Here is a 13219-nt window from a genome sequence, read left to right as displayed (position 1 = left end):
CAGGTTTATCTTGGAACCTCAAGAGGAGAGGATAACCAAATTCATAGGTATTTGATGGCACAAATCCATGACTGGGCTCAGCTTCAAAAAAAGTCTTATCTGAGTTTCCTTCTACGAAACAAAGTTCCATTAAAGCCAATTAAAAGAACAAGCCTATGTGAAAAATAATTATTCTTGCTGCATTTTATACAAATAATCTGGCCAAGCATAATAAAGCAAATCAGTCCTATCATAATTTGTCCTTAGTAAAATTAGAAAATGAGAGAGAGAAAAATTATGTTTCAAAAACTATAATACATCTGTTGTTAGAGTCTAGTCTTGCCTAATGTTTTTCACTTTTTATAATTTTCTACAGTTGGGGTTGAATTCTAATTTTTTCTTCAAAATTTCTACAAATCTTCAAAATAATGTTTTCAATTTTTCTTGTTTTTTTCTTCTTTTTTTCCCCATATTTTTTCTAATCTGGAGTCACTGAAAACTAAGCTGTGCTTTCTTAAAGCCCTGTGAACTGAAACCAGACAACTTAAACTTCAGAAGAAAATAACAGCAATTACTTACATACATAAGCCTCTTTCATATCTGCCTACTGATGTATAGACTTAAGAGTAATGTGACCTATATTGATTTTGCACGATTGCTCTTTTTCTCCCTTTCTCTGCCTATTTTCTTTTCATAGGATACGAGTCTTCAAAACCTGCTAAAAATGAGCTTTTGGGATCTACCTGTCTAGAAATAAACTATCCTATTCAGAAGAAACCTAACAGCAGACACTCATTTTCTTTTAAAATGCTTTCTCCAAATGATTCTTAAAAAGAAAAGTGGGGAAATGTGAAAGGAAAATATCTTGGGCACCCAAAATCACTAAGCTAAAGGAAAAATTCTGGTTGGGAACTGCTCAGGGCAAATCCACCTCCCATTCTGTTCAAAGTCATCCCTCTGCTCACTGAAATAGATACATATTCTGATTGTCACCTTTGGAAAGGCTCATCAGAAACTCATAAGAATGCAACCACTTTTCTCTCATGTACCTATGATCTGCTAGCCCTCTCCCTGCTTCAAGTTGTCCTCACCTTTCTCATGTTTCCCTAAAATATATAAAACCAAGCTGTGCCCTGACCACCTTGGGCACATGTCATCCAGACTTCCTCAGGCTCTGTCAGGGGCACATTATTATGTAGGTAGTTATATAACAAGAGAGGAAACAAATTTCAAATTTATATAACAAGAGAGGAAACAATTTAAAAATTGATAACATTCCAGGCTGGGCGTAGTAGCTCATGCCCCTAAGGCCAAGGCAGGCGGATCACTTGCGGCCAGGACTTCAAGACCGGACTGACCAACATGGTGAAACCTGTCTCTACTGAAAATACAAAAAGTAGCCGGCTCTGGTGGTGTACACCTCTGGTCCCAGCTACTTGGGAGGCTGAGGCAGGAGAATCACTTGAACCCAGGAGGCAGAGGTTGCAGTTCTGGATGAGGGAGCCAGGCAATAAACAAAAATGGATAAATTAATAGATAACTCAGGGCGTGCCTTAATGAAAACAAGATAATGTGAGAGAGAGTAATGGGGACCCAATTAGTTTGGATGGCCAGGGAGGGCATTACTGAGGAGGTACCTGAGAGTTTAACCTGAATGATAGAAGCCAGATGGGCAAAGATCTTGGGGCAAACTTTTCCAGCATTGGGAATAATAAGTGCAGAGATCTTAAAAGCAGGAATGGGGCCAGGTGCAGTGGCTCACACCTATAATCCCAGCACTTTGGGAGGCCGAGGTGGGTGGATAACAAGGTCAGGTATTAGAGACCAGCCTGGCTAACATGGGAAAAACCCGTCTCTACTAAAAATACAAAAATTAGCCGGGTGTGGTGGTGGGCACCTGTAATCCCAGCTACTCGGGAGACTGAGGTAAGAGAATTGCTTGAACCTGGGAGGTGGAGGTTGCAGTGAGAAGAGATTGCATCACTGCATTCCAGCCTGGGCGACAGAGCAGGACTCATTTTTGGGGAGGAAAAAAAGCAGGACTCATTTTGGAGGGGAAATGGATTCATACTTTTGAGGAAAATAAATCATGTCAGTGTGGCTAGACCAAGATAAGAAGTGTGCTATAGGAAGATGACTGACAGAACCCAGACTACACATCATATTTGCCTCCTGCCTCTATCGTGAGTTTGTGCTCAGGTTCCAAGGATATTGTTTGCGAAGCGTTTCATCATTCATGCTTTCATATCTGCTGTTTTTTGTTGTTGTTGTTGTTGTTTTGTTTTTTAGAAACAAGGTCTCATTCTGTCACCCAGGCTGGAGTGCAGAAGCACAATCATGGCTCACTGCAGCCTCGACCTCCTGGGCTGTAGCTGTCCTCCCATTGCAGCCTCCCAAGTAGCTGGTACTAAAGGCATGTACCACCACACCTAGCTAATTTTTGTTTTATTTTTGTATATGCATATATATTTTTTGACAGCATCTTGCTATGCTGCTGGTGCTGGTGTTAAACTCCTGGGTTCAAGCAATCCTCCTGCCTCAGCCTCCCAAAGTATTAGGATTACAGGCAATAACATAATTTCTAACAGCTCAAGGCCACATCCTTAGGATAACCCTATCCCCTCTTAAAGTGCTTGCCTAAGAAAACTCAAGACCAGGTATTGGAGACCAGCCTGAACAATGTAGTGAGACCCCATCTCTATTTATTTTTTAAAATGTGGTTGAGTGTGGGGGCTCATATGTGTAATCCTAGCACTTTGGGAGGCCTAGGCAGGTGGATCACTTGAGGACCAGACCAGCCTGGCTAACATGGTTAAACCCTGACTCTACTAAAAATACAAAAATTAGCCAGATGTAATGGCACAAGCCTGTAATCCCAGCTACTCAGGGCTCTGAGGCAGTAGAATCACTTGAACTCAGGAGGCAGAGGAGGCAGTGAGCTGATATTTCTAGCTTCTTAACTTTACCAAAAGTAACCTCGTAGGTACTTACAGAAGGGAAAATTTGAGAGTCCACGGAAGAGAAGAGAATAGACAAGGTCATGCAGATATTAAACCAGAAATTACTTACTTCCTAGGTGGGGAACTGAACCCAGACTGCCACTATGAAAGTGCAAAATCTTGACCACTGAGCTACATAAAGAGGCAGTGACCACTTTCTTTCCCAGAAGAAGCCTACAGTAGTTAATTTTGAACTTGCAAAGGCTTTTGACTATTTAATATGATTTTTAGGGCTATGACATGAACTCTAAAATTCTTGCTCCCTGAAGGTGGAAACCAAAAGAAAGTATCACCACGTGGTTAAAAGGTCAAGCTCCCAAGGACATAAGACAGGGTGAAGACTTCATCCAGTTTTTTATTTGTTTCAGGGAACTGCAGCTAAGTGTGTTACTGACCAGCTTGCTGGCTCATCTTGAAAAGATGAATTTTAAGCCTGTGTTTTATCCTAAAGTACCCCTTGACACAGAAAAACGAATTTATAGCACAAAATACACCAGCTTAAGACTAGCCTTATAATTCTTTTTTCCATTAATCCAAACTTTACAGAGGAGATAAACACTGATTTTTTTTTTTTTTTTTTGAGATGGAGTCTTGCTCAGTTACCCAGGCTGGAGTGCAATGGCACTATCTTGGCTCACTGCAACCTCTGCCTCCCAGGTTCAAGCAATTCTCCTGCCTCAGCCTCCCGAGTAGCTGAGACTACAGGCACGTGCCACCATGCCCAGCTAATTGTTTGTATTTTTAGTGGAGACAGGGTTTCATTGTGTTAGGCAGGATGGTCTCGATCTCCTGATCTCGTGATCCATCCGCCTTGGCCTCCCAAATTGCTGGGATTACAGGTGTGAACCACCGCACCCGGCCCTGCATTTTTTTTTAACCATTCATTCGACAGTCTACACAGAGAGAGAAGCCAGAAATCTGACTGTTAAGAAATTCTTACCCTTTTGCCGGCATGCCAGGCTTCTGGATTCCCTTTCTCTGAGCGGCCCTAGTGATTTAGCTTGGGATGCCATTGCCCTGGGGCCAAGTTGCATCATAAAGGAAATATATTTTTTTAAAATCTGGCTAGAGCAAAATACGAGTGATAAAACATAGACTTTGGCCACTCTGCTTAGCACCCAATATCAAACTGGCAAGGCTTAAGTTTGCCCCTAGATGGGCCCCATCATCTTGAATCCAATTCCCGACTTGGAGTTTCAACATGTGGTCTCTGGGCAAGATGGTTGCCCTGAGTAACAGAAAAGATATGAAAGGGAAAGGAGAGAGAGAAAGGCTTTGTTGGTGGATTGGTGGGGAAGGCGAAATGCTCAGGGAGGCCGGAGAAAGACCCACCCACTGCAGCAACACTGAAAAGTTCAGGTGGCTGTGGCTGCTGTTGTGAAGGACAGCAAAAAGCTCTGCATGTCCCACAATCCTGTACATGCCTAACCCTGTCACCCACAGCCACCAGCAAAAAGTGCAAGGCAGATTAATCCAAAGAGAATAGCAGTTAACATCCCATAGTGCCGAGAGGGACTTTACCGAGAGGGGCCTCTAACCCCTTAAATCTTAGAAGGGACTCTAACCCTCCTAAATCGGTCTTCTAACCCGAGGTTGGTCAAGAATCCTTGCCTTTTATTAAGAGGGGCCTCTAACCCACTCTGTCCGAGAAGAGACTCTAACTCCTCTAAGTTGAGCCTCTAACTCAAACCTATTCTTTACCGTGGTACTCCACCACATAGCCAAAGTCATCCAATCAGTGTTGCAGTCTATTTCCTTTGGGTTGGGGGTCTCCTCAGTATTGTCCCTTTTGTGGTTCACCAGAAAGCTGTCACAGGACGCCAACACTTACCCAAAGGTAGCCCTTGGATCACGGTTTCTGCACTATAGTCCCCTCTGTGGTCACCAGAAGTATGTTACTGGAAGGGGGTCCCGATCCAGACCCCAAGAGAGGGTTCTTGCATCTCGTGCAAGAAGGAGTTCAGAGTGAGTATGCAGTGCAAAGTGAAAGCAAGTTTATTAAGAAAGTAGAGGAATAGGCCGGGCACGGTGGCTCAAGCCTGTAATCCCAGCACTTTGGGAGGCCGAGACGGGCGGATCACGAGGTCAGGAGATCGAAACCATCCTGGCTAACACGGTGAAACCCCGTCTCTATTAAGAAATACAAAAAAAACTAGCCGGGCGAGGTGGCGGGCGCCTGTAGTCCCAGCTACTCGGGAGGCTGAGGCCGGAGAATGGCGTGAACCCGGGAGGCGGAGCTTGCAGTGAGCTGAGATCCGGCCACTGCACTCCAGCCTGGGCGACAGAGCGAGACTCCGTCTCAAAAAAAAAAAAAAAAAAAAAACAAACAAAAAACCAAACCAAAACAAAACAAAACAACAACAACAACAAAACAACAAAACAGATTGGCATATGAAAAATCTTATAACTACTGGATCTCCATCTGTTTGTCTGTGTAGATATACATGCATCAGGTGTGATGTTTATATAAAAGATCTCTAACTGATTGGCTTAAAGAAAAATAGCACTGTTGGGCACAATGGTTCATGCCTGTACTCCCAGCACTTTGGGAGGCTGAGGCGGGTGGATCACCTGAGGTCAGGAGTTTGAGACCAGCCTGGCCAACATGGTGAAACCCCGTCTCTACTAAAAATACAAAAAATTAGCCGGGTGTGGTGGCTCACACCTGTACTCCCAGCTAGTCGGGACGCTGAGGCATGAGAATCACTTGAACCCAGGAGGCAGAGGTTGCAGTGAGCCAAGATCATGGCACTGCACTCCAGCCTGGGTGACAAAGTGAGACTCTGTCTCAAAAAAAAAAAAAAAAAAAATAGTGTTTAGGCTTGGTACAGCGGCTCACGCCTGTAATCCCAACACTGGGAAGCTGAGGCGAACAGATCACCTGAGGTCAGGAGTTCAAGACAAGCCTGGCCAACATGGTGAAACCCTGTCTCTACCAAAGATACAAAAAATTAGCTAAGTGTGGTGGCTTGTGCCTGTAGTACCAGCTACTTGAGAGGCTGACACACGAGAATCACTTGAATCCATGAGGCAGAGGTTGCAGTGAGCCGAGATTGTGCCACCGCACTCCACCCTGAGTGACAGAGTGAGACTCTGTCTCAAAAAAAGAAAGAAAGAAAGAAAGAAAGAAAGAAAGAAAGAAAGAAAGAAAGAAAGAAAGAAAGAAAGAAAGAAAAATAGCACTTAGATCAAATATTTTGAAAGAATAGTAAAGCTGTAATGCCTTTTAGTTCATGGCTATCACTCTAGCGGAATGGAAAGCATGGGAAAGTGTGGCCTTGTAAGGCTCATAGTTAGGCCATTGCCTCTGGGGGGAAAACATAAAGTAGCACTAGTGCCCACCTAAGGTCAGAGATATTTGACACTCCAAGATTGGATCCCAAAGCGGGATGCCCCAGGGGATCCTCCAGACGTCAACCTCTCCAAAGAGGATGCCCTTTGTAGAGATTCTGAGGTCTAGTACTGAATCCTCCTTAGACTTTTCTCTCACAGTTGCAATACTGCTTGGCCCCCAGTATTGTATGGAATCTGAACATTACTGTTGAATGGGAAAGTGGGATGGCATTGTATGTATCCGGGTTTTTGTGCCGTTGTTCTAAGCAGGGGGCCTGGTTAAAGTGTGATGTTCTTTGGTGCTGTTTGGCCCCAGCATTCTTTGGAGTCTGGGGAGGTTTGGCCTTTAAATCAAATTGCCATGGAACCTGCTTTACCCGAAATTTTGGTTCACAGCTTTCATTGGATTATCTACTAGGGCAAACAAAGTAAAACTGGTGAGCTTGTATTGCTATCTCATGGCTAGGGTTCCACGGATCCAAACTAAGCTATTGAATCTTAGTTTGTATGTGAAAATACATGTCTAGATGTGTTTATTTGTATATACACTTATTGTTATAAGGATTTAAGTAAAAGAGGGCTCATAAATTAGAGAAGTCTTTCAAAATTGTCAGCATACATTTTTTCTAGATTTTATATTTGTCTGCCATTATAACATGTAATGGAGACTACTGAAAATAGATTTGCATCCAAGGTGTAAGGAAAGTAAAATGTGTCTTTAGTAAAAGAATATAAGAAGGCATGGGAATGTAAATTTTTGCTTAGTTTAAAGGGTTAAAGAATTGTTTAAGTTAGATAAGATAAAGCTAAAAGTTCAAACAAGTTATGGAAGGTTTATAAAAATTAATCTTGTAAAAGGAATCTTGTATGTGAACATATTGACTAAATTCAAAGGGGTATTATTTGGTTTTTCCATAAATTGAACACTGGAATAAAAGCACAACATGGTTTTCTTGAAGCACTGACATGCTCTTTAACAAAAATTTGTAGGCCGGGCACAGTGGCTCACGCCTGTAATTCCAGCACTTTGGGAGGCCGAGTCAGGCGGATCATGAGGTCAAGAGATCAAGACCATCCTGGCCAACATGGTGAAACCCTGTCTCGGCTGGGCGCGGTGGCTCACGCCTGTAATCCCTGCACTTTGGGAGGCCGAGGCGGGCGGATCACGAGGTCAGTAGATCGAGACCATCCTGGCTAACACGGTGAAATCCTGTCTCTACTAAAATACAAAAAATTAGCCGGGCGCGGTGGTGGGCGCCTGTAGTCCCAGCTACTCCAGAGGCTGAGGCAGGAGAATGGCGCGAACCCGGGAGGCGGAGCTTGCAGTGAGCCGAGATGGTGCCACTGCACTCCAGCCTCGGCGACAGAGTGAAGACTCCGCCTCAAAAAAAAAAAAAAAAAAAAAGAAACCCTGTCTCTACTAAAAATACAAAAATTAGCTGGACGTGGTGGCACGTGCCTGTAGTCCCAGCTACTAGGGAGGCTGAGGTAGGAGAATTGCTTGAACCTGGGAGGTGGAGGTTGCAGTGAGCCAAGATCACGCCACTGCACTCCAGCTTGGTGACAGAACGAGACTCCATCATTTAAAAAAAAAAATAGTCCAGGCATGGTGGCTCACACCTATAATCCCAGCACTTTGGTTGGGAGGCCGAGGTGGGCAGATCATGAGGTCAGGAGAACAAGACCATCCTGGCTAATACAGTGAAATCTCCGTCCCTACTAAAAATACAAAAAATCAGCTGGGCGTGGTGGCGGGCACCTGTAGTCCCAGCTACTTTGGAGGCTGAGGCAGGAGAATGGTGTGAACCTGGAAGGCGGAGCTTGCAGTGAGCTGAGATCATGCCACTGGACTCCAGCCTGGGTGACAGAGACTCCGTCTGGAAAAAAAAAAAAAAAAAGTAGAGTAATGCAAGGGTGAAATTTGGCTTTCTCTCTCTTGAAAAAGATTTTTGTTTGGCTTGTGAATAAACTATTGAAAAAATAGGTGAAGGACAAGGGACAGATTGTTTGGAAAACTATATCTTCACACTTGAGTAAAGTCTTTTGCTTAAAAAAAAATTGAGTTATTTAAATGGATGACTTATGGCAACTGGAACTTCTATTAAGTGTTTTAAGCCTTTATAGCTTCAAAATTGTCTCTCCTAATCCCTGACTTTTGGATACTACAGAGGCCCCTGGAGCATCCAGAGGAGAGGTAAACAGGATTATTTGACATGTTTTGTTGTTTTGTTACAAAGGATTGTTGAAATAAGGTGATGGTTGATCTTCAGGTTATATTTTAGTGAAAAATGTTAAATGCGTGTTCCAATATTGTATGGGATTTCTAGAGTTCTGATGTCTCAGTTTGTGTTATCAATCATAATTAGGATTATTGTATTAGATTATTATAAATCACAGAGGTGACCAAATTTTTTTTTGTCAATTGTGTTTTTGACTGTAATTACCCCAGGATATTCTGACATTCATAGACAATTGTTTTGTTTGATCCTCTTTAAAAGATGGATTATAACCCTCGAGTGCGGGTTTCTGATAACGGAGATTGTGATCGGAAATTGACTGGGTGAACCGTACTAATGGAAGACTGACCTTTTTTGACTTTTTGCTTTTTGCTTGGAACACTGCTGATTTTTATGTTCTGTTTTTCATAATCAAGGAAATTTTTCTTTTGAACTATTTGTAGCTTTTAACAATTGTAGGGTGAACCAACCAGTGATCTCGGACTAGCTCAGAAGAAACAAGGGATGGGTCATCAAACTCCAAACGGTCATAAAAATGGAGCCTTGGACAACGACTCCTTTGTACTGGGGACCCTTAGATAGGCCTCTGAGAGAGAGAACTGACTGTCATTTTCCCAAAACAACATCCCTTCTCAGCATGAAGCGGTTAAGAGTGACCATCGTCCCTCTACTAACAGCAGTTAGGTATACCTCTTCAGAGCGGGGAATGATGGCAGTGGCTGCTGCCATCATGCTGGCTGCAGCAGGGAAGCACGGCTGGGGCTGCACATTCCATGGAGCCAGTGGGAGCCCTGACCTTCTGAGCTGGGATGGGAGCTCCCCAGTCTGCTGCAGCTGCCCAAACCACAGCTGCAGAGCAAGGGGTCCAGCTTTACAAGCACTGCTCAATCTCAATCTCAATCTTGACTGACTGCAACATCCACAACCCGGGTTCAAGAGATTCTCCTACTTCAGCTTCCCAAGTAGCTGGGATTACAGGCACCCACTACCAAGCCTGGCTAAGTTTTGTATTTTAAGTAGAGATGGAGTTTTGCTATATTGGCAAAGCTGGTCTCGAATTTCTGACCTCAGGTGATCCACCCACCTCAGCCTCCCCAAGTGCTGCGATTACAGGCATGAGCCACCGTGCCTGGCCACAGAAGCAAAGATTATTCTATTTTGGGCTAGGTTTATACTTTTGTAACCCCTATGCCAAATTTTGACACCTTACAGTATTTGGCAGGGTAAGTCTGAAATTCCTTGATTAATAAATGCAAACTGTCAAGTGCGTCACTGTGAAGAGACCACCAAACAGGCTTTGTGTGAGCAATAAAGTTTCTAATCACTGGGTGCAGGCGGGCTGAGTCCGAAAAGAGAGTTAGCAAAGGGAGTTAGGGGTGAGGGGGCAGTTTTACAGGATTTGTGTAGGTAGTGGAAAATTACAGTCAAAGGGGGTTATTCTCTTGTGGGCAGGGGCGGGGGTCACAAGATGCTCAGTGGGGGAGGTTCTGAGACTCATTGTCCAGGAGAAGGAATTTCACAAGGTAATGTCATCAGTTAAGGCAGGAACTGACCATTTTCACTATTTTTGTGGTTCTTTAGTTGCCTCAGGCCATCTGGATGTACAGGTGCAGGCTTGGGCTCAGAGGCCTGACATTCCTGTCTTTTTATATTAATAAGAAAAACAAAACAAAATAGTGGTGAAAATTTTTGGGGGTGGTATGGAGGGATAATGGGCGATATTTCTCAGGGCTGCTTTGAGCAGGATTAGGGGCAGTGTGGGAACCTAGAGTGGAAGAAATTAAATTGAAGAAAGATTTTGGGCCAAGAGCTGATACTGTGGGGTTGTTAGAAGGAGCATTTGTCGTATAGAATGATTGGTGATGGCCTGGATGCGGTTTTCTGTGAATTGAGAAATTAAATGGAAGACACAAGGTCCGAATTAGAGAAGGAGAAAAACAGGTATTAAAGGACTAACAATTGGGAGAACCCGGGACATCCAGTTAGAGAGTACCCAAGGGGGTTCAGCGTGATTATTTGCTTGGTTGGCGAGTTTTGGGCTCTATCCTTGAGTTTTTCTTTTTTCTTTTTTTTTAATGTTGTCATATACCAGGCCAGATTGATTTAGGTAAAAACAATATTCTTCATTTAGAAATATGCAGAGTCCTCCTTTTTCAGCAGTGAGTAAGTCAAGGCCTGAGTGGTTTTGGAGGAAACAGAAATGCAAAGCCAGCAATTGTTTGTTAAAGAAGGATTAGAAATGGCTAGGAGAGAATGAGTGAAACTGATAGTGTGGTGGAGATAGCTGGGGAGAGGTAGAGGGTAGCATAAGAATGGGAATGAGAATAAGAGTGAGTACAAAAGTAAAGAATAGAACTTCATCAGGGTGAAAGTATTGGAAGGTGTCCTGCCAGCAAAGATCATCTATTCACTCCAAGAAGGAGTCAAGAGTGGTGGTTTGGGGATAGCACCAGGAGATATCAGCTGTGATATCTTGGAGAAACAGTGTAAACTGGCAGTGTAAACAAGAGCAGGGCATTTATAAGTAGTTGAGAATGGTGAATAGGAGTATGACTAGATAGAAGATAGTAGGGATGACAAGTTTTTTGGGCACAGTTCAAGTAGTGCGGGTGATTGCATAAAGCCCTGTTGCAAAAAGTAGAATAAGGATGAATAGACCTAATAGAATGAAGGGATGTATTAGGCTCATAAGTGTTATTACTGTTCTTCAGAAATGCAATTGAGTTTAAGGGAAGTAGGGGAGAGTACCTGTGACTTCTAGGAGGAAGAGGAGAGATCAGGCTGGCTGTCCGACGGACACAGGGCATATGAGTAAAGTCAATCTGCCAATCTTGTGTTGGAGTAAATCCACGAGCCTGATGCATAGTAAAAGGAGGAGTCCTGAGAAAACCTTGGGGGTTGGCGGCATGGCAGGCAGAGCATTGAGAGGTGATGGTTTTAAGGATGGATTTCCATGATGGGAAGGAAATGAGGGGTTGTAGGAGGTGAGCCAGAGGCTTATATCCTACATGGAAATGATCATGAAGGGAAGAGAGAATAGACTGGGCTTGTGAGGCAGGCAGAATGGATTTTCCACAAAGTAAAACAAAAATTATGAAACCTGGTACAGCAGGTTTTCATAAGAAGAATAGTTGGGAGTGATAGAGGAGCTACAGGGCACAGTGCCAGTCCTTGTGTAAGAATTCCAACCACACAGCTCTGCACTTTGGCTGTGTGTAATCAAAAAGGGTTGGGATGAGTTAGGGAGAGCTAGCATGGGAGCAGCTTCTAGGGCTGTTTTTAAGGAATGGAAAGAGGAGTGGGGAAAGGATTTAGGATCTATCGGGTCAGCTAGGTTTTCTTTTGTGAGTTTATATAATGGCTTAGTAAGGATGGTAAAATCAAGTATCCAAAGGCGAAAGCAACTAATCATGCCTAGGAAGGAAAGGAGTTGTTGCTTTGTAGAAGGGGTTGGGGTTTGGGAGATCAGCCGGACATGATCAGCAGGGAGAGCATGTGTGTTTTTATGAAGAATTATGTCAAGATAGGTAACAGATGAGGAAGAAATTTGGGCTTTGGAGGGGAATGCATGATGTCCTTTTGAGAATAGATGTTGGAGGAGCAGGAGGGTGTCCTGTTGGGAAGATTTGAAGGAGAGGCTATAACATAGAAAGTTGTCAAAATATTCAATAAGGTGAGAAGCAGATGGATGGAAAGAAAGTATATAATGAGAAAGGGCTTGACTGAAGTAATGGGGGCTGTCCATGAAGCCTTACAGCAGTACAGCCCAGGTAAGTTGCTGAGACTGATGGGTGTCAGGGTCAGCCCAAGTGAAAGCAAAGAGAGGCTTTGAACTGGGGAAAATGGTGGCAATGAGGTATGACTGTAGCCTAGGAATAGTCAGGGAAGCAGATAATTTAGTAAAAATGTCTCAACCTAATAAGGGAGTTGTGCAGGTGGGGATAACTAAGGAGTACATGAAAGAATATTGTCCAAGTTGGCACCAGAGTTGGGGAGTTTTAAGAGGTTTAGAAGCCTGGCCGTCAATACCCACAACAGTTATGGAGGCAAGGGAAACAGGCCCTTGAAAAGAAGGTAATGTGGAGTGGGTAGCCTCTGTATTGATTAAGAAGGGGACGGACTTACCCTCCACTGTAAGAGTTACCCAAAATGCCTGTGATGGACCAGGGGGCTTATGAGGCAATCGGGCAGCGTCAGTCTTCAGCTGCTAAGCTGAGAAGATCTGGGAAGGGCTCAGAGAGCCTTGGGCCAGAGTTCCAGGGGCTCTGGGAGTGGCTGCGGGGCAAGTTAGACAGTCCGATTTCCAGTGGGGTCTCGCACAGATGGGACATGGCTTAGGAGGAATCCCAGTCTGCGGGCATTCCTTGGCCCAGTGGCCAGATTTCCAGCACTTGAAGCAAGATCCTGAGGGAGGAGGTCCTATAGTAAGGCCTGGCCTCTGCAGTTTAGGTGTTTTGAAGTTCTTGTGTGCTGGAGATGTGACTGAGGTTTCTCTCACAGTGGAGGCAAGTAACTGCAACTCTTTTCTATTATTATACACCAGGAAGGCAAGGTTAATTAAGTACTGTTGTGGGGTTTAAGAGCCAGAATCTAATTTTTGGAGCTTTTTCTAATGTCAGGAGTGGATTGGGTAATAAAACGCATATTGAGAATAAGACGGCCTTCTGGCCC

Source organism: Macaca fascicularis, chromosome 15 (assembly GCF_037993035.2).
Source record: "Macaca fascicularis isolate 582-1 chromosome 15, T2T-MFA8v1.1".
Classification (NCBI taxonomy): Eukaryota; Metazoa; Chordata; class Mammalia; order Primates; family Cercopithecidae; genus Macaca; species Macaca fascicularis.
The sequence above is the reverse complement of the archived record's forward strand: the minus strand, read 5'-3'. Positions refer to the sequence as shown.